This window comes from Dipodomys spectabilis, unplaced genomic scaffold (assembly GCF_019054845.1).
Source record: "Dipodomys spectabilis isolate Male_0828 unplaced genomic scaffold, ASM1905484v1 ptg000428l, whole genome shotgun sequence".
NCBI lineage: Eukaryota > Metazoa > Chordata > Mammalia > Rodentia > Heteromyidae > Dipodomys > Dipodomys spectabilis.
Window position 1 is genome coordinate 1,481,828 of NW_024871105.1, and position 23,142 is coordinate 1,504,969.

The window sequence follows — 23,142 nt, forward strand, 5'->3', positions numbered from 1 at the left end:
TCCTTCTCTACAGACCTGTCCTACCTTTCAGGTCTTTTCATTTTTTTCCTTTCACCATTCCCTTCTTTTCTTCAGGCTTCTCTACTCTTGACAGGCCTGCCCTGCCCTGTCCAGGTGGCCAGTTGCCATCCTTCACCTCTTGGCCTCCCTCAATTTCCTCTCCCAGGTTTTTACCCTCCTGCAGTCTCTTTACTTCTTTCCTTCCAGGCCTTTCCCTCTTTTCTCTCCCCTTCTGTTGCTCTGAACATGCAGCCTATGTATAGGCTGTACCCTTCCCCCACTGCAGTATGTTTCCTGCATAACAGTTTTCAATCATCACTTCCCAAAAGTCCATGCCCAATCACTTCATGGCAGCTCACAATGTGGGGCTTGACAACCTATCTCCTTCAGCAGCATGTGCTGCTCCCTTCAGCTGCATGCACCCGCTTCTCCTGTGGTCCAGACCAGGAGGCCATGATGACTATCTGTTCCCATGGATGATAGGGTCACTGCTGGTTATTAAGTGTATCATGGTGATCTAGCAGAAATTGAAATTGGACAAATTTGTGATATTACAAACTCATGATATAACTAACCCATTGTGACCTCACCAACACTGTAACATCACAAACACATTGTAACATCACATTGCTGTTTTTGACACCAGGATCACATTGTGACATCCCAAACCTATTATGACCTCTTATAACCTTTGAAAAAAATACATAGTTTTGTGACATCACAGTCCCTTTGTGTACCCAAATCCCCACCATGAAATATTTACAATTGAGAATCAAACATGACATTTTAACATCAAAAAGTTTGTGAGATCATCACAATTGTGACATCACATTGTAGTTTTGACACCATCTGCTCATTCTGAAATCACAAAAGTAAAATAATATGATAGAATTATAACTTCACATTGTCATTGTGACATCATAGACACATTATGAATGCCTTTTCTGTGATTTCATTGCATTTCAAATGTGGCCTGTAGGTTGATATCATAAACAAATCTTGAAATCATAACCTTTGTGACATCACAACCCCTTTGTACATCACATTGTCATTGTGATATCACTAACCTACCATGACATTACAAACCTATCCTGTCATCATAAATGTTGTGACATGCTGCAATTTTTTTTAAGCCTTTTTGTCCTCATGATCTGTTGTGGACCTCATTAGATTTCACATATGACGTTTGATATCACAAATTCCCAGTGACATCATGACCATGGTAACATCACACTGCCAGATGTCATAACCATTGCGTCAAATTCTGACATCACAAACCTTTTTGGATTTCAATATATTTGTGACAACACATACTTTTGGAAAAACTACAGTCCTTCTGTGAACTCAGATACTCATTGTAAGTTAAAGACAATTGAGAAACATTATGTCATTTTGACATGCCCCACACATTGTGACATCACCAATCTTTTGTGACCTCATCACCAATGTGGCATCATCAACTAATTGTGACACCAAAATAATATTTTGACATGATGCAGTGAGTTGACATTGCCATGGTGATATTAATGTCCCATTGTGTATTCACAAACCTAATATGGCCTCATAACATTTTTAAAAATTCATGTCCATTAGGACTTCAAGCTCCTTCTGTGAACTTGTATGCACATTGTGAAAAAGCAATTGAAATTGGACATGTGTTTAAGATATTACAAAATCATCATGACATCAAAAACCTATTGTGAACTCATCACAACTGTGTATCATGAAGCTATCATGGCCCCTAAGTACTTTTGAAAACACACATGACATTTGTGACATTTCAGTCCCTTTGTATACCCATATCCTCATTGTGAACACATGACAATTGTATTCATATATGCCATTGTAACATCACAAACCTTTGTTACCCCATCATCAGAGTGACACCATTATCTCCTTGCAACATCACCAATTTACAATGACCTCATAGCATTATGACATTATATTATCATTGTGATGTCATAGTTACCTTGTAAATGTCTATTCTATTTCATTCTCTTTCAAATGATGTGGCCTGTGGGTTGATATCAGAAAACCATTGTGATCTCATAAATGTATGGCATCACAATCACTTTGTGTTATCACAGTGCCATGGTGGTATCACTAACACACTGACATCACAAACTTGACCTGTCCTCATAAGTCTTGTGATGTTCTGCAATTGTGATGTCTTAGGCCCTTTATGAGTTCGTAATCTATTTTCAACCTTATAATATTTCAGTTACGATATGTGATATCAGAAATCCACTGTGACATCATGATCATTGTGACATCATACTGACAGATATCATAAATATTGTGTCACACTGTGACATCACAATCCTCCTAGGACTTCATCACATTTGTGACAACACATGCCTTTGGAGATAGCACAGTCTGTTTTGGAACTCATATTCTCTGTGATTTCATGATAAATGAGATCCTTTATGCCATTTGGATATCACCAACCAACTGTGACATCATAGACCTACTCTGACCCCTTACCTGTAGGTTATCATCAATTAATTATGACATCAATACATTTTGTGATGCCACAATATGACACTATGATCATTACATCTGTCAGTGTGATATCACAATGGTCATGATGTCACAGTGGATTTCTGGTATCTAATGTCATACATGAAATATGAGGTTGAAAACAAATTATGAGGGCAAAAAGTCTGATATCACAATGTCAGCATGTCACAAATGTTAGGAGGAGAGGAGAAGTTTGTGCTGTCACATTGTGCTAGTGACATCACAATGGCACTGTGATGGCACAAAGTGATTATGATGTCAAAATGGTTATTTAGGCACAAAAATGCGTTTCTGATAGCAACTCTCATGCCACATATGAAATACAATGAAATCACAGAATAGGAATTCACAATGTGTCTATGATGTCAAAATGAGAATTGTTGTCATAATATGATTATGACATTGAGTTTGATTATGTCACAATGAGGTGATGCGCTTATAATGAAAATGTGATGTCATACTGTTGAGGATGTCACAAACACTTTTTGATGTTATAATGGCATGTCTGCTTTCCATTGTCATTAGTTAACAACAAGGATATGGGTACACAAAGGGACTGATGTTGAAAAGGGCATGTGATTTTTCAAAGAAGCTAAGAGATCATAATAGGTTTGAGATGTCACAAGGGAATCATGTTGTCACAATGACAATGTTGTCACCATGGGTTTGTGATGTCGTGGTGGTGATGATGTCAACATGTGTTTGTGATGTCACAACGAATTTGTAATATCACAATCAAATTTCCAATTTCAATTGCTACTAGTTCACAAGGAGGATACGGTAATAATCAGCAGATCCCCGATAATCTACAGGCTTAGATAACCAGTGTGGCCCCATCTCCTGGCCAGCTGGAGAGGATGAAGTATGCCACCAAAGATGGTGGGGCATTCTGTGGGAGGGGCTGGGGCATTAATCATCACGTGCTGAGCTGTGGAGAAGTAATTTGACTGTGGGCAGTTTGGGATTTGACAGTTGAAAACTGTTAGGCAGTTGGAGTGAAGAAGGGGTACAGACGTTATATAGGCTTCTGGTTCAGAGCAATAGAAGGAGAGAGAGAAAGGGAAAAGTCCTGTAAGGAAGGAAGTGGTTTGATAGCAGAAAGAGAAAGACCTGGGAGGAGAAGAAGTTGAGGGAGGGCAGGAGGTAAAGGATGGCAACTGACCACCCATTCAAAGCAGTTCATGCCTGTGGAGAGTGAAGAGGCCTGAAGAGAAGAAGGAACTGGTAGAAGGGAGAAAGGGAAAGACCTCGAAGGAAGTATAGTTCTGTAGTGGAAAGACAAAAGAAAGGGTAAAAAAGGCTGGCCCTTTGATGTTTGGAGTTTTGGATTTCATAATTTTGGGGGTTGGTGGTTAGGAGAACATTTATGATATTAAATGTGTCTCTATGGATTCTCTTGAACTATAGAGGTCTTAATTTTTGGAGACCCCCATCGAGATAATCCATTTGGATGGCATCAGGCGTTGGCCTCAGGGAAAAATCCCCATAGGTGAGAGTGTCAGCACTCAGGGTTGAGAGTCTACCTCAAGTGTTTGTCTCCGGAGGAGAATCATGGACAAAAAGTCATTTAAGGTCCTCTAGGGGTGTGTGGGCAAGCTTGCCAGCCTGATTGGGGCTCCCCTCTGGAGGTCATCTGTTGCTTCCTTGGGAAGCCATCTGGGAACTCCTTGAGAGGTCATGCAGGGCTTCTTTGGGAAGCCATCTGGAACCTCCTTGAGAGGTCATGTAGCCCTTCCTTGGGAAGACATCTGGAACCTCATCAAGAGTACATCTGCAACTTCCTTGAGAAGCCATCTGAGACCTACCCTGGAGGTCATCTGGAGCCTTCTCCTGGGGCCATCTTATACTTTCTCCAGAGGTCATTTGGGGCTTCCTCAGGAGGTCAGCTGAGACCTCTATAAAAGTAGTGATTGGGAAATAAGGGAAACCATGGACCTAAGTTTCTTTGGGCCTGGCTTATTTCACTTAATATAATTTTTTCCAAGTCTTTCCATTTCCTAACAAATGGGGCAAAGTCATTCTTTTTGGTGGAGGCATAGAATTCCATTGTGTATATATACTACATTTTCTTGATCCATTCATCTACTGAGGGGCATCTGGGTTGGGGCTTCCTTAAGAGGCAATCTAGGACCAACCCCTGAGGTCATCTGGAGCTTCTTTTGGAGGTCATCTCAGGTTACCTTGATAAGGAATATATGGCTGTCTTCGGACATCATCTGGAACTTCCTTGAGAAGCCATATAGGATGTCATCTGTGGCTTTCTCAAGAGGGTTATCTTGAACCTTCTCTGGAGTTCATATGTGGCCTCCTTGAGTGGCCATCTGGGAGCTACTGGTGAGGTAATCTCAGCCTCATTGAGAGGACATCTGGGACCTCCTTTGGAAGTCATCTGACACTTCCTTGGGAAGCCATTTGGAACATCCATGAGAGGTCATCTAGGGCTTCCTAAGGAGGACATATGTGACATCCTCCAGAGGTCATCCGCGACCTCCTCAAGAGGCAATCTGGAATGTCCTCTCTGTCATCTGGGACATCCTATAGAGGTCAACATTGAGAGGTTTGGGGCATGTGGGTTAAGTGTCTGTGGCTATTGTTCTGTGTGTGCATGCTGATAGTTCTGTGTCCTGTATGACCCTCTGTTTACTCCTTTTCTCAGGATGGGAGAACAAGGCCTAAATTTGTCATATCCAAAAAATATTCTCCCCCAGGGTTACAGAATCCCTCAGAGGAAGATGCACTGATGTACTCTTTCTCCTATTCTTTGCCATCAGCACCTCTAATGTTAAGTCCTCCCATGCGAAAATTGGTTACTTGTACCATCCTGAGGTGGTACAGTATGGTATGTTACCCTTATTACCCTTGAGACGGGAACATGGAGGAGATGGTGGGCAGGTCCCCTTTTTAATATATGGTCCCTTTACAACTAGTGACCTGTATTACTGGAAACAGCAAAATCCATCCTTTTCAGAAAAAAACAACAACCAGGGCTCATTACCTCATTAGAGACAGTAATTTTCACACACACGCACAACTGGGATGAGTGCCAGCAAATTTACAGATGATTTTCACCTGGTAGAAAAGGGAGTGAATACTGCTCAGTAACTTGAATGTGGTCCCTGGACCAGACAGTAGCTCCACTATTGAACCAGACCATTTTAATCAAGTCTTTCCCCAGATTTATCCAAGCTGAGACTAACAGCAATTGAGGTATGGAGGTGCTTACCAATTATTGCCAGGTTTGGTTAGCAGTGATACCGCAGAGGCTGGAAAGCCAGAAAGGTGAGTGAGATGGGAGAGTTCCCCAGTGAGTACCCTAATGCTTTTCTGAAACTTCTCCCAGAAGCCTATAGGACCTATAGGCCTATAGATCTTGAAGCCTTGGAGAATCAAATAGCCCTAAATATGGCTTTTGTTAGTCAGCCCCATATCTTAGAAGAAAGCTTCAAAAGTTATAAAGTTTTGAGGGAAAGGTGTATTTTGAGTTGGAAGTGGTTGCCCAGTGGGTGTTTGACAACAGAGGTACCCTGGAAAAAAAAAGAGTAAGAAGGGAGTTTGAGTTTTGGTAGGAGCACCAGAATAGGGATCAAGAAACCCTTGGCAAAGACAGTACAATTCATTTGCAAATGGCAGTAGGGAACCTCTAGGACTAGATCAGTGTGCTTATTGCAAGAAAAATGGACATTGGAAAAAGGAATGTCCAAGGGGGAGAAAGATTGAAAATGACAGGTTATGTAATCCCATTAACACCTGGAAAATGTGATTGTATCTCTGGAGAAACATGCAAAGGAGCTTGAGGCTCTGAATTCCAACTGTGTTCAATTTAAAAACAACCCTATAAAATTAAGAAGAAATGTGGCAAAGAAAAAATTCACACACTTCTATCTCAAAACACAGTTTATAAAATACTGAATCTCCAATATGTGCTAAACAAAACCCACTAAGAGGTTAAAAGCAAATAGAAGAGTACACTGGAGAAACCAGAGAATTATTGACGTGAAGAAAAGCTTTGAAGATATAAATTACGAACTTGTGAAAGTCAAAAATGAGAAGAAAATCCTCAAAAGGAACCTAGAAAACAGTCAGAATTAAATGAAATTCAAGTACATTAGCCTGGGTGAGCATGAGGCAAGTTAGGGGACCACAGGTCAGAGGCCAACAGAAGCACAAGACAGCAATGCTACCATCCTTGCTAACCACAAGTGAGGCCAAGAAGTGATCCTGATGCTTCATTAAGAAATAGTGGACATAATAAAAGAGCTGGACCTGATATAAGAATGTATTAGGCTGAAGTACATGTTGATTATAAGCTTTGAAGAGTGTCACCAGATATTCAAAACAACAGAGAAAGAAGATAAGAATAGATATAGAGAAAGACGAGGAAGTGCTATGTCATAGAAGATGAGGCCAAGAAAAGTGAACAGGAAATATCAGGCTCAAGAAAGAGATTGTTACTCTTCAGTAAGAGTTAAAGGACCACATGGTCTGATAAAGAATGCCGGGGAAAGGAAAAGAGCATTGGGAAGAAAAACAGAAGCGCTAAACAAACAGTTGAAAGATCTGTCACAAAAATACGGTGAAGTGGAAAACTAGAAAGAGAAACTACTAGAGTAAAAAGCCAAAAAGACTGCTGAGATCTTCACCATAAATGTAATGCAGAAATATCATGTCCCAATGGAACAGGTGGAGGTGGGAAAATTTACCTCTCAATAGCACCTTTGTGAACTTAAGGAAGGAGCTGAAGAGCAAGCAAAGGGGTTGTGAGAAGGAACAGCAGTTGGCCAGTCAAAGGAACTCTCATGTGACCCTGCCAAAACATTTGCAGGTTAAGGAGCACATTGAGAAGGAGAGTGGGATCATGAAAGCAAGTTTGAGAGAAAAGGAGGAGAATAAAATGGAAGAAGTATCCAAGGTTCAAAGTACTATACAGGAGTTAAAGAAACTAGAGACCCTAAGATACAGAGAAACATCTGAGCTGGTTAGGTAGCTTGGGAGACCACTCTAAAACCAACGGGGTCTCTAGAGCTACTAGTTGTTAACATTAAAGGAAGAAGCAAAAACAGTGGTAATAAGTGTGCAAATTTTGAAACTAAACTTGGGAAAAATGCATACAGGCTTAAGCTGTCAGTTTATATGTATATATTTGCACCAAGGTAAATTGCCCGAGGCTACTGCCTAAGACTGTTCTGAAAACCAGTAGGGCCTCAGCCTGCCAATCCTTTGTAATGTGTGTAGGTAATTTCCAACAGGTAAAAGCTGAAAAGCTGGAACATATGGAAAGAATTCATATGTGAGGAACCTCAGATGGTGAATTGGGCAAGTGGACTTCATAGAGGTAAAGCCTGGAAAGTATGGGTATTGGTATCTATTATAATAGTGGACACTTTTTCAGGCTGAGCTGAGGCATGTAATAATTCCTTGATTTGACTTACCCTTAGGTGTGGGGTCTGAAGTTGGCACTGCATTCATGGCCTAAGTTCTCAATTATTAACTAATGCCCTAGGAATAAATTGGAAGTTACAATCCATATATAGACCTCAGAGTTCAAGGCACTAGAAAGAATGAGTATGACCTTAAAGAAACTTTAACTAAATTAAATACAGAGACTGGCCATGGCTACATAAGTCTCCTTCACTTTGCTCTTCTTCAAGCAAGATGTAGCCATTATGTTAAAGAATTTAATCCCTTTGAAATACTTTAGGATAGACCACCTTTCCCTAATCTTGTGAAGGCTATATTAACAGAAATGTCTAACTACAAATTGCTGGCTTTACAACATATTCTTTTATGTACCTATCCTTTGGTAACCAAGGTCCACTTGCCGCCTAAGAAAAATTCCACCTGACAAGGAGGGGCCAAGATGGCAATGGAACAGCAGGGAAACACCACAGCTCTCTCCAACCAAAAACAGTGTTTGGCTTTCAATGCTCTGTTTCACCAAGTGACACCCTCCCCACCCCCAAAAAAAAATGCAATTGCTCAGAGAGATATAGGAAGTGATAAAAGAAAAGGGAAAAACCTACACAGACAGTAAAGTGGGAAGACCCTTCCCCCACCCCTTGTTGGTGATGGGGCTCTGTGCTGAGCAGCTTAAGTTGTGGAGATTCGTGCCAGGCTGCTTAAGTATCCTGGCTCTGGACCCTCCAAAGACCACACACAAGCAAGCATCCCAAGGCTCCCAGAAGACTCCCAAGGTACAGTGCCAACCCAGAGAATACAAACAGAAATCTCAAATGCAGAGCCGGCATGAAGACTTCCCTCAGTGGCCCTGGCACGGCGCCTCTGCCTGGTTGGTGCAAGCAGCCCAATCCAGTCTGGAACAGCAGCAGCTGTCAGCAGTGGTGAATGACCCTAGACTCACACTGTGGTACTTCTGTCCTGCTGGTGTAAACAGCCTAGCCTAATCTGGAGCAGCAGCAGCAGCAACTGGCAGTGGCAGCAAACCACCAAGACTCCGGGCACGATGCCTCTTGGCACTAGCCCACAGGAACAGCCCAGACGAGCCCAGGGGGGCAGCGGTGGCTAAGGTGACTACAGCTGCAGTGAACAACTCCAGACCCCTGGTGGTTTGTGCCTCTCCATACTGACCCACATAAGCAGCCCAGCCAAGCCAGAGGCAGAGCAGTGTCTAACACCTGACTCGTGGTGGAGTGTCTGGTTTGCATATGTGGCCCAGCTGATCCTGGGGCAGTGGCAGCAGCTCAAGAAGTGCATCAGTTGTGGCAGCAGCAGTGGCATCGACAGCGGCTGTGAACAACTACAGACGTGCAGTGGGGTGCAGCATCTCTCCATACTGGCTTGCATAAGCTGCTCAGCCCAGCCCATGCTGGCAAAGGTGGTGAACAGCCACAGAATTGAGGCAGGGTGTGGTGCTGAACTACCCAAGAAAATCCTCATGAACATTCTTGCCTGGGATGGCTTTAAAACTGAATACTCAGATGTGAGCCTCCTGAGTAGCTAGAATTACAGGCATTCCCACCAGCAGGGTCTTATTCTTGCAAACTCCCTAACTTTTTCTCAAATAGATCATTTGTTAGTTCATACAAGGAATTTAAGCAAATACAAGAGGATCGACATAGTACCCTGTATTCTATCTGACCATACTGGAATCAAACTGGTTCTCAATAACAAGGCATAAAGTAGATAAAACTTAAACATATGGAAATTAAACAACGTTCTTGGAACAATACATGGGTTACAGAAGAAATTAAAGAAAAAATTAAAAAGTTCCTACAATTCAATGAAAATGAAAATACATCAGAAAGGGACCCAGTGAAAGGAGTCCTGAGGGGCAAATTTATTGCTCTCAGCATGCATATCAAGATCAATAGAAAGCCTACGGATTGGGAGAAGAACTTCACTAGCCATACAACGGACAAGGGTCTCACATTTAAAATATACTTGGAACTCAAAAAATTAAATCCCCCAATAACAAATCCTCAAAGAATCAACTGCCCAATAAATAAGTGAGCTAAAGACTTAAACAGAAACTTCTCTGAAGAAGAAAGATGGATGGCCAATAGACACATGAAGAAATGCTCAACCTCCCTAGCCATAAAAGAAATGCAAATCAAAACAACATTGAGATACCACCTCACCCCAGTTAGAATGGCTAAAATCAAGAACTATAATAATAACAGATGCTGGAGGGGATGTGGACAGAAGGAAACCTTACTTCATTGTTGGTGGGAGTGTAAACTTGTTCAACCAGTTTAGAAGGTAGTATGGAGGTTCCTCAAAAGACTCCACATAGAGCTCCCCTATGCCCCAGCAATCCCAATTCTGGGTGTTTACCCAAATGATCACAAACAAGACCACACTAAAGCTACCAGCACGAGTATGATTATTGCAGCATTATTTACCATAGCTAAGATATGGAACCAACCCAGATGCCCTTCAGTAGATGAATGGATCAAGAAAATATGGTATATATACACAATGGAAGTCTATGCTCCATCAGAAAGAATGACATTGCTCCATTTGTTAGGAAATGGAAACACTTGGAAAAAATTATGTTACGTGAATTAAGCCAGGCCCAAAGAAACATAGGTCCCATGGTTTCCCTTATTTGCAATATCTAGTATATGTCTGAGTCAAGCAGAAAAGGTCAAATAAGGTGATGTTAGGGAAATGAACCCTAAGATATGTATTCAAATTTTTTTTTCTTTCATGCGATTGTTTCTAACACATTTATAAGAATATTTCTTTGTTGCTTTGTATGTCCCTTCCCCACAGTATAACCCCTGCTTTTACTGTATTTGATGTCGGTATAATTTGTGGAGGGGAAGGGGAAAAACAAATTATTTAAGTAAGGATACAGGTGGACCCATTGCAACAATGAGATATACAAGTTGTTATGTCGAAAACTAACTTTACAACTTTGGTGGGGGAAGAGGGGGAGCAGGGGGGATTAGGTGGGGGGTCAAGGGGAGGATGGTAAGGGATGTGAAGGGGAAACAAAGGAGGAGGCTACAATGCTTGATAAGAAATGTACTCATCATCTTGCCCATGTAATTGTAACCCCTCAGTACAGTATTTTCACAATAAAAATAAATTAAAAAATTAAAAAAAAGAAAACATAGACCAAGTAAACAATGTTATGATGCAACTAAAACTGCTAGAGGAGCAAGAAAAATTGAACCTAAAGTTGCTAGACAGAAAAAGATAACTGAAATAAGAGCTGAAATTAATGAGATACAAAGAAAATTATTAATAAAATTAATAAAACAAAATCTGTTTAAAAAAATATCAATAAAGCTGACAGACCACTGGCAAGAGTAATGAACAAAAGAGAGGAGAACCAAATCAATAATATCAGAGATACCACAGGAAAAATTACAACAATCATCCACTCAAAACACTAGCTTTGAGCATAAAAGCTTAGGGACTGTGTCTAGACTCTTACCCAAGACCCAGGAATGGCACCAAATAAAGATAGAATATTTTTACTGCAACTATATAATGATAGCACTGCAAATACCTCATCATAGAGTAAGCCAGGAGTCTGTTGCTGACAGCTACCATCTAACCTGACTTAGCCAGAGGTAAATGGCTCCACAGAACCAGATGCCACTGGCTCATTAACCCCTGTCATCCAAGGTACGTGGGAACTGAGATCTGACCCTGATGGGTTTAAAATCCAGCCCTGGCAAGAAGTCAGCAAAACTCTGAGCTGTGGCTCAAAGTGGTAGAGCTCTAGCCTTGAGCAAAAGATCGTAGGACAGTACCCCCAAACTTTCAATACAATCCCTGTGGCTGACTCCACCTCCTCCAAAAAAACCCCACCCCTCAAAATCATTAGATGTGAACTTCATATGGTTTGTGATGTGATTCTGAAAGAATGGTGATACTGATGAAAGCACTCTAATTCTAATGACAGTGTGTGGGATACAGCTATTTGATGAGTCCTTTATGATGTGTTGTGTGCTGAGTCCTTTACACTGTGCATTTTTTTCATCTGGTTCTTATAAGAGTTCCACAAGTAAGATGATTGTGCAGACGAGAAATTTGAGGCTCAGATATATCCCCATATCAAGGCCAAAATTATGTATTTCCTAACTCTAGTGAGTTGTCTCCTACAGACAATTGTTTGGGTTTATTTTTCTCAGTCATGAACTTTGAACTCAGGGCCTAGCCACTGACCCTTCCCTGTTGAGCTCATCGCTAGCTCCCTATCACGTGGAGCCAAGAACCCCCTTGCAACAGAGTGTTACAGTCTAGGATCTGCAGCTTAGGTCTGTCATCCTGCCTACTGAGGAAGCTGAGACCTGACGATCTGGGTTCCAAACTATCCCAGACACAAAAGGTCCTAAGAGACTACTATCTCCTATTCACCACTTAGAAACACGAAATGGAAGCTGGGCGCCAGTGATTTGCACCTGTCATCCTAGCTACTCAGGAGCCTGAGAGCTGATGATCACAGCCCAAAACCAGGCTGGGCAGGAAATTCCTTGAAAGGTTTCTCTCCACTGAACTACCAAAAACCTGCAGGGGTGCTGTAGCTCAAATGATAGATCACTTGGCTTTAGCTGAAGAGCTCAAGGACAGCACCCAGGCCTAGACATCAATTCCTCCAACTTCCAAGAGAAGAAAGAAATAAACCTGAATTTGAGGGCTGGGAATGTGTCTTAGGGGTAGAGTGCTTTGCATGTATGAATCCCTGGGTTTGATTCCTTAGTTCCACATCACTAGAAAAAAGTCTGAAGTGCCTGTGTGGCTTAAGTGGTAGAGTGCTATCCTTGTACTGGAGAAACTCAGGTACAGTGTTCAGGTCTTGATTTCAAGCTCCAGGACAAGTGTATGCACACACACACACACACACACACACACACACACACACACACACACACACACACAGATACCAGAAGTGAAGCTCTGAAACCAACTGTTAAAGCACTGAGCTCCAGTTCTGAGGTCATGCTCAGCACCCAGGCCCTGTGTTCAACCCTGAAACCTAGCCATCCAGAGCCTAACTAGGAGAGGTCAAAGGTTTCAAAACCTGATGAGCTTCACCAGCCCTAAATGACAGGAAGCATTGTGATATTAAACATGTGCTTAGATTTAGCAAGCTTCCAGAAACCTAGGAATACACCATTGCAAATAATGAAGCATTTTATTAGGTTAAGCTCCCTTGTTGTCTACCAGAAGGACGCTTGAATTAATTGTAGCAGGTTATTTCAGCACTGGAATATAGTCTAACAAAAAGACAGGATGAGTGCAGGGAACTTGGCCTGCCATGGGAGGTGGCACAAATGAAGGCTTCCTGTGAAAACAGCACTGGGGAGAAGAGATGGCTTGGGGTACAAAGAGGCCTTTTTCTCCTGGCCTTCAGAGCCCGACCACACTCCTCCTCACTAATCGGCCTTGATGGAGTTGCTTGTTACACAACTGTACAAGAGTGAGGCCTTTTGTCTGCCTGTTCCAACAATGAGGCAGACTTCCTTCAGCAGTCCCTGGTGCCGAGAAAACCTCAGGCTACAATGGGAACAGTGAGGGGAGCCCCGGAACATGCACTGTCTTGAAAGCACTGTCTCTGCTATGAAATCATTCTATTCAAAGCAAATTTCCTAGCTGGGTGCCTTTCATCTTAGGGACTCTGGACCTTCACCGATAAAAATACATCCATACATATATGGGGAGACATGGAGTCACTTGATTTTTTTGTTTGTTTCTTTTTAGGCATGTCCGGGGGTTGTATTAGGAGCCTAGGCACTGTGCCTGAGCTCCTTTTGCTCAAGGATAGAGCTCTGCCCTTGAGCCACAGCTCCATTCATGGAGATTTTTTATTCCTTTGATAACTTCGAATAAGAGTGCTGTGGACTTCCTGTCCAGGCTGAATTCAAACTGGCATTCTCTACCTCACAGATTCCTGAAGAGCTAGGATTAAAGGCAGGAGTAAATAACACCTGGCTTTCGTTTATTCTTGTTCTTTTTTTCATTGTGACAAACTGAAATCTTCACAGTGTCATGCTAATGGTTTGCATTTCGAAGTAAACTACCCAGGCCTGGAATTTGATTGCCAGGACTGCCACCTACAAATGGAGGGAGATCTTGAGAAAATCTTTCCTAGTCATGTGAATGCTTAATGGATTGTTATAAAAGTAACAAATAAATTTGCAATTAGTTCATGATTCTCTTATAGAATGCCACATGAAAAATATTTTATTATGTCTTCCATTCTAGCTACTTTGTATGATTCTCCCAATTAAAAAATACTGACTACTTTTACATTAATGCTACTTCATTAAATGGAGGCATAATTTAATAATAATTCATAAAATGTATAATTTCTTATCCTCACATTTTCTCTCTCATATATATTGCAAACTACACATCTATCTATCTATCTATCTATCTATCTATCTATCTATCTATCTATCTATCTATCTATCTCTCACTCTCTCTCTCTGTCTGTCTATATATCTATATCCACATCTTTATCTATATCTATCAGCCATTACTATGGCTTGTTCCACAGAACTGGCTGGCAGCTCAGTTTGCCAAAGGCTTTTGTAGTACAACTGACCCTTTCATGAATTGGGCATTGTGAGCTGTGAATTAAAATCTCAGCATTGCCAGAAGTTTATATGTGGAGTCAGAAGACAATTTTGACACATGTTTTTCCTTCTCTGTGAAAGTCCTGGGTCTCAGTATGATTTATAATCCTTATGCAAATACATCCATGTGATAAAATGTAATAAATGAAATAAATATTATATATGTAATAATACTAAATAAAATAAAAAACAAGGGTAATAAATATCATATGGAATAAACCCATGTACGTAAATAGATCTCATATACCAATATTTTTTTTTTCAGTGCTGGGGCTTGAATTCGGGCCCTGGAAACTGGGCTGAAATTCTTGTCTTCAACGACGGTAAGCTTACTCTCCCCAACAGTGACACAGAGTTACCCAGACCTTGAGTTCAAATCCCAGGCCTGCAAGAAAAATGGTGCAAATTCCAAGCCAGAGCCTTGATTTTTTTGGCCAGGACTGGGGCTTGAACTCAGCTTGTGACAACTCTGCGTCAGCTTCGATCATCCTAGGCTGGGGTGCAGCCTCTGGACACACAGCCCATCCTGAGATCCTATGACCAGAGTTCAAATCTTTAGACTGGCAAAAAAGGAGAAGTGCTGGGAAAGAAACTCAGTAATAGAGTGATTGCCTTGCATGCATAAAGCCCAGGGTTCGATTCCTCAACACCACATACGCAGAAAAAAGCCAGAAGTAGCGCTATGGCTTAAGTGGTAGAGTGATAGCCTTGAGCTGAAGAGTTGAGGTACAACACCAGAGCCAGAGTTCTGGCGCCTAAACCGAAAAAAAAGAAAAAAAATGCAGAGGGGGAAAAAAAAAAGTACAAAACTGGGAAGTTCCAGAAGGTGGTATTACATTGTTTTATCCTTTGCATTGCAACCATCCTGGGTCTAAATGACACGGCCCAGATAGTGTACATGACCTTGCACTGCTGAAGTTTGGTGGGCTATCAGGGAAGCCATAGCCCAAACCAACAACCTAGGCCTGGGGTGCGAATCCCAGGACTGCCACCTATGAATGGAAGGAGATCCTAAGAAACACATTCCGATATACATCCATACGAATGGAATGTTGTAAAGTAATAATTACATTAGTAGTTAGTTTATGATTATATTATAAAATTATACACAATAATTATAGTACATTGACTAATTTTCAATTAATACTTTGTTATGTATTTAACAGTAATATTTAAATAAATGAAGGAATAACTTATCAATAATTGGTAGTAATATAGTATATAAAATTAGATAATATACAGACATCTGTGTCTTGTTTTATACATATATATATGTGCTTACATACATATATGTATATATGTAACAATCTACATATGTATTTCTACATTTGTCATTCCTGGGCTCAGTGGTAGAGGGTTTGCCCCATATATATGAAGCCTTGGGTTCAATTCTACACTATCACATGCACAGAAAAATCTGGAAGTCTCATGGCTGCTTGTTTTAAAACAAATACACATTAAAACTTTTAAAATCATATGGAATTTATTCTTAATGCAAGAATTACAATCACAATTCACCACACAACAGAGCACCCAAAATTATGCAAAAAACACTATTTTCCCCCAAATCCCAATATCTCCAAAGACTTGAATTGTTGGGGACGTTAACACACCACTTTCCCCACTAGATAGATAAACTCAGAAAAACTCAACAGAGAAAATGGAGATCTAAAAAACTGCATAGATCAACTAGATTTAACAGACATCTATGGAATATTCCACCCAGCAGCATCAGAATATACGTTTTTCTCAGCAGCACAAGGAATATTTTCCAAAATAGACCACACTTTAGGCCACAAAGCAAACTTGTCCAAATTCAGAAACATTGAAGTTATACCTTGCATTCTCTCACACCACAAGGGAATAAAATTAGAACTCAACACCAAAAGCCACCAAAGAAAATCCTGTAACACATGGAGGCTGAACAACACACTGCTGATTCACGAGTGGGTCATGGAAGAGATGAGAAAGGAAATTCAAATGTTCATGATATTCAACAACAATGAACATGCAAATTACCAGCTTCTCTGGGTCACAGCAAAGGCAATACTCAGGGGCAAGTTTATAGCTCTGAGTTCCTACATCAACAAATTGGAGAGATCTGAAACCAACAATTTCATGAGACATCTGAGCTTTCTTGAAAAAGAGGAGCAAGATAAACCCCAATCCAGTAGATGGAAAGAAATAATTAAAATTAAATCAGAATTAAATGAATTAGAATCCAAAAAATATAGAAAGAATCAACAAACCAAAGAGTTGATTCTTCAAAAAAAATTAATAAAATTGACAGACCCTTAGCAAATCTTATCAGAAAAAGAAGAGAACGCACCCAAATAGATAAACGCAGTGATAAGAATGGAAACATCACCACAGAAACAACCAAGATACAGAACATTATAAGGGAATAATTCTCAAAATTTTATGCTAATAAGTTTGAAAACTTGGCAGAAATGGGACTTTTCCTAGCAAATACTGACATGCCAAAAATGAACCAAGATAAGTTAAACCATTTTAACAGGCCCATATCAAGGATTGACATAGAAACAGCAATAAGAGACTTCCCATCTAAGAAAAGCCCAGGACCAGATGGTTTTTTAGTGGAATTCTACAAGGCCTTCAAAACAGAGCCGACACCAATATTTCTCCAACTCTTAAATAAAATTGAAAGAGAAAGTTCATTACTGAACTCATTCTATGAAGCTATGATAACCCTCATCCAAAAACCAGGCAGGGATTCATTAAAGAGAGAGGACTGTAGACCCATTACTTTGATGAACATTGATGCGAAACTTCTCAACAAAATTTTGGCCGGGTCGTCTTAAACAATGCATCCAGAAAATCATACACCACGATCAAACAGGATTCATTTCAGGGATGCAAAGCTGGGTCAATATTCGCAAATCAATTAATATAATTCATCACATAAGCAAGAGCAAGGATAAGAACCACATTATTATCTCAATATATGCAAAAAAAGCATTTGACAAGATCCAGCACCCCTTTATGATGAAGGTTCTGGAAAAATTAGGAATCCATGGAACATTCCTCAATACAATAATGGCTATATATGACAAACCTACAGCCAGCATTATACTTAATGGTGAAAAACTAAAGTCATTTCCTCTTAACTCAGGAACAAGACAAGGATGTCCACTATCACCACTTCTCTTCAATCTAGTATTAGAATTCTTATCTACAGCAATAAGACAAGATGCAAACATAAAGGTGATCCAAATAGGGAAAAAAGAAATAAAACTCTTCCTCTTTGCAGATGACATGATCTTGTATTTAACGAATCCCATAGACTCCACTCCCAATTTACTCAAGTTGATTTAAAACTTTGGCAAAGTAGCAGGGTATAAAATTAACCCCCAAAAATCAATGGTTTTTCTGTATGCCAACAATGAGTAAAGTGTTGCTGAAATTAGGAAAGCAACTCCATTTGTAATAGCCCCACAAAAAAATAAAATACCTAGGAATTAACTTAACCAAAGAAGTGAAGGACCTCAATGATGAAAACTTTAAAAACGAAAAAGGAAATCAAAACAGAACTTAGAAGTGGCAAAAACTCCCATGCTCCTGGATTGGAAAGATCAACATCGCGAAAATGGCAATACTTCCCAAGGCTATCTACAAATTCAATGCAACACCTATCGAAATTCCCATCTCATTCTTCAAAGAAATAGAAGAGGCAATCCAAAAAGTCATATGGAACAATAAAAGAACCCGAATAGCTAAAACTATCCTCAACAGAAAGAACAGTTCTGGAGGAATATCAATACCAAATTTCAAGCTCGACTATAAAGCCATAGTAATCAAAACAGCTTGCTACTGGCACAAGAACAGACCTCAGAAGCAATGAAATAGAATTGAAAACCCAGAAATGAACCTACAGACCTATAGCCATTTAATCTTCAATAAAGGGGCTAAAAAAATAGAATGGAAGAAAGACAGCCTCTTCAGTAAATGGTGCTGGCTTGGTTAACTACTTGTAGAAAACTAAAGCTAGATGCTTATATATCACGCTGCATGAGAATCAAGTCCAAATGGATCAAAGACATCAGAGTCAAAGCAGACACTGAAAACATTACAGGATGGAATAGGAGAAACCCTTTGTCTCCTTGGCACAGGCTGAAATTTTCTTAATAGAGACCCAGAAAGACAACAAATTAGAGAAAGGTTGGACAAAATGGGATTGCATGAAATTGTAGAGCTTCTGCATGGCAAAGGACATAGCTTGCAAGATCAATAGAAAGCCCACGGATTGGGGGAAGATCTTCACTAGCCATACAACAACGGACAAGGGTCTCATATTTAAAACATACCTGGAACTCAAAAAATTAAATCCCCCAACAACAAATCTTCAAAGAAACAATTGCCCAATAAATAAGTGGGCTAAATACTTAAAGAGAAACTTCTCTGAAGAGGAATGAAAAAGGGCCAATACATACTTTAAGAAATGCTCAACCTCCTTAGCCATAAAAGAAATGCAAATCAAAACAACATTGAGATACCACCTCCTCCCAGGTAGAATGGCTATAATCAAGAACTCTAATAACAACAGATGCTGGAGGAGATGTGGACAGAAGTAAACCCTACTGCACTGTTGGTGGGAGTGTAAACTTGTTCAACCTCTTTGCAAAGGAGTATAGAAGTTCCTCAAAAGACTCCACATAGAGCTCACCTATGACCCAGCAATCCAACTTTTGGGCATTTACACAAATGTTCACAAACAAGACCATACTAAAGGTACTAGCACGATACGTTTATTGCAGCATTATTTACCATAGCTAAGATATGGAATCAACCCTGATGCCCCTCAGTAGATGAATGGATCAAGAAAATGAGACACACACACACACACACACACACACACACACACACACACAATGGAATTCTATGCGTCCATCATAAAGAATGACATTGCCCCATTTGTTAGTACATGGAAAGACTTGGAAAAAATTATATTAAGTGAAGTAAGCCAGGCCCAAAGAAATATAGGTCCCATGGTTTTCCTTATTTCCAATAAATAGTATATGCCTGAATCAAGCAGAAAAGCTCAGATAAATTTATGTTAGGGAAATGAACCCTAAATATGTACTCAAATGCTGTTTTCTTTCATGCGATTGTTTCTAACACATTTATAAGATGATATCTTTGTTGCTTTGTATGTCCCTCCCCCATTGTATAACCCCTGCTTTCACTGTATTTGATGTTAGTATAATTTGTGGAGGGTAAGAGAAAAAACGAATCGTTTAAATAGGGATACAGGTGGAAATATTGCAACAATGAGATGTACAAGTCGTTATGTCGAAAACGAACTTTACAACTTTGGTTGTAAAGTTTGTGGGGGGTGATTGGAGGCTTGAATGGGGGGATAGGGGAAGGATGGGATGGGAAGGGGAAACAAAGGAGGATGTTACAATGCTTGATAAGAAATGTACTCATTATCTTGCCCATGTAATTGTAACTCCTTTGTACAGTATTTTCACAATAAAAACAAATAATAATCTAGAAAAAAAATAATTACAATCACCATTACTCTGCCAAGAAGCTAGGCTTAACACCTTTATAACTTTTAAAAACATCCTAATTGTAGAACATCATTGAAAGCAAGTTACATTATACAAATAAACTTTTTAACCCTCTTTTGAAGGCCATTTTAATTTTAACACATACAAGGGGCAGTTTTAGCAATACTAATCAGATCATCACATCACTCATTTTAACCATGTTTTCAGGGTCTATCTGCAGGGAAAAGGGACAGAACAAAGATGGGCAACTCAGCCCCTCCTATGAAATGTGCCTGCACCCAATCTGACTCTTTAAGGTTAGATGAACTGCGTTTGTGCCAGCTTGCCCTCTTTTACCATGTGTGGACTCCTCCCAGGGCCAGTCCCACCATCTATGAAGCACCCCCCCCAGGTCGGTCCCACCACGCATGACCAGCTTAACTACACTTCTGCCTATTCAGCCTCACCCCTAAATATAGATCTTAGGTAGTCTTCTAAATTTTCCCTTTTTTGGGGGGTAGGGAGGTTTGAATAAAATACAGTTTTAGACAGACAGAACATGTCATGTTTTGTAACAGTGCTAAATTGACCTTTCCATTTAAATTTTTAATATTTATCCTGAAATTTTAGCCAAGGGAACTAAATCCCAAACTGCCAAAGCATTTAAAAATATTAAAATTTAAAATAACAGATTTTCTAATTTTTACGTTAAAGAATCCTTAAAAAGCCATTTAAAACAATGTGAAAGTTTTTTAAATTTTTAGTAATGTCTAAACCTCTTAACCTTTTACATTTTAAACTTAAATTCACCCAATTTTTACAGCATGTTGACAATTTTTATCTTGAACATGTTTACAAACACATAGAAAACACACAGATCTTAAAGCGTGCATAAATCAAAATCAGTTTTACATAGATTTTTTCAAAGTTTTTTTAACAAAAATTTAAGACAGTATTTTTTTAAACTAAGTACCTTTGTTAAGCTTCATTTTCCCAGGGCTCGCTTGTTTAGCAAGGCAATTCATCAACGGATCTTTTGAATCCCACCTGTTGGAAAAGGGCGGGTTGAAGGGGTCACCTAAAACTAAACTGGCCTGAATTTTATCCAATTTTAGACAAGAGCACTTTACAAATTGTTACATTGTCAGGACTCGCTGAAAAATCCAAACCAGGTACATAGTCTTCCACACTCTCTGCTCAGGCAGCCTCCACAAGGAGAAAATTCAGCCCAAGACCTGAAAGGAACCAGACTAGTCCAGCAACCTTACATATCTCACAGTGACGCGAGCCTAGCAGGTCTGTGGCTGAGCCCAGCCAGAGGCTAGAACTTTTATTTCCTCAGAGATGTTCAAATAAATAACAAAAAATATAAATAAACACAAAAACCAAGAATCCACACTTAAAACAGGTACCAATTCTAAAACAGAACTAGACAATAGCCAAAAGCTGAGTTGGGGACTAATGGGCCCTCAGTTCATTCCTACTAGAACTGCGCCATTCTCAATCAGCAAGCTGAATTCAGAATCTGTTGCGTGAGCTGGCCACCCTCACCCAGAATTTCCCCACCTCAAAAATAGAACAGAAACGACACCAAAGTAAACAAGACAGACAAGTGGCCACAAAGACAAAATCAGATCTCCATGAATTGGGCAACATCTTACCACCAGAGGATTTCTTTTTTTCTTTTTTTTTTTTTTAGATTCCTGCAAATGTTGATCCAGAGGCCTTCCAAGGTGGAGGAGAATTCTCAGTCATCTTGGGGCAAGGGAAAAAAGACCCTGGAAGCCATCCCCTCAGACTGACAGTCTCCCCCCCATACTCAGACCCTCTGGGCCAAGGCCCGAGGCTAAGATCTTGCTGGTGGCACTTGGTGGTCAGTGGCAGATTCATCTGGCTTAGAGTTTTCCCTGCAGGCCCCTTTCAAAGTTATTGCTAGATCCTGCAGGTTCTCCCTTCCCCCACTGCCTCCTCTTCTAGAGAATAAGTCAACCTTTGATGTCATCCTAAAATTCCAAAAGTATTAAAACGGGAGAGCGGCTGAGGTGAAAGGAGCATCTGGCCACCCCATTCGGGGGGCTCCAGGATGCCCGCTGATCCGAAAATGAAAGTTAAATGAACAAGGAAAGGAATTAAAATGGCAACTACAAATGAGACAAAGAGAGCATGCATGTTGATCTCGAGCTCGAATCCACCTCTAAGCCACGGTTGTGGAGGCCAGATGAGTTCCTGTCCCATAGGATGGCGGAGGCCAATGAGTCCCTACCCGGGAGGTGGATAATCTACCCTTAACCCAGAGTAGCAGAGGCCGGACAAGTCATGGTCCAAAAGACGACAGAGTGAAGCGAGACTCCACTGGGGAAGGCTTCCCCAAGGGCCCAGGGAATTTCTTCAACTCGCCTGCTGGCTACCTTGTAGCACATCTACCAACGTTTCTTGCCAGCTCTAAAACCCTACTTGCAAATCAAACACATAACACGCAACATAAAGCAGCTGCACCCCCTCTTACCGGCTAGCTGGACGACTCGCTGATCAGGTATCTGTGTGGCTTATGGGGGGGCTATCCCGGACAAGCTCCCACATAAAGTGCTCAGATTTCGGACGCCCCCTCTCAGACCACCAGAGACCATGATCAATGCAAACAGCAAAGAGTCATTTATTGCAAGCTGGAGCTTGGTCCTATGTGTACTTGGTAACTGGTGATGCTAAGAGGCCCCAAGCATAAAATTGACACAGCTTTTATAGTATCAAACAAACAAGTTTAGGGGGTTTCCACACAAGCAAGTTCACAAGTTCAGGGGGTTTATGTCCACCCTGATCACACTTCCCTTTTTCAGCTGGAACACCTGGGCAACTGTTCTGTTCTTTAAAGGTGGGCAGGGTTGGTGGCAACCTGCGGTTTTTCTGAGAACTATTTTTCTCTTTGGCAGCACAGCTCTCTTTGGGGGTTACTTTGAGCGCAGCACAGCTCAGGGGGCTTGAACTTAAAATGGAATTACTTTAGCTCTTCAGTTAGGTCCTGAGTTCAAACACCAGGAATGGTGTATGCACACACACAC

At 40.6% G+C, this 23,142-nt stretch overlaps 1 long non-coding RNA gene across 1 annotated transcript; it reads right to left on the reverse strand.

The window, feature by feature from the left end:
* Nucleotides 1-488: 488 nt before the first annotated feature.
* On the reverse strand, nucleotides 489-22,794 carry LOC122097718. Its single transcript, XR_006145569.1, has 3 exons — nucleotides 22,593-22,794; nucleotides 21,060-21,133; nucleotides 489-517 (listed from the first exon to the last, which is right to left on the reverse strand). It is a non-coding gene; the product is annotated as an uncharacterized LOC122097718 (long non-coding RNA).
* Nucleotides 22,795-23,142: the final 348 nt, after the last annotated feature.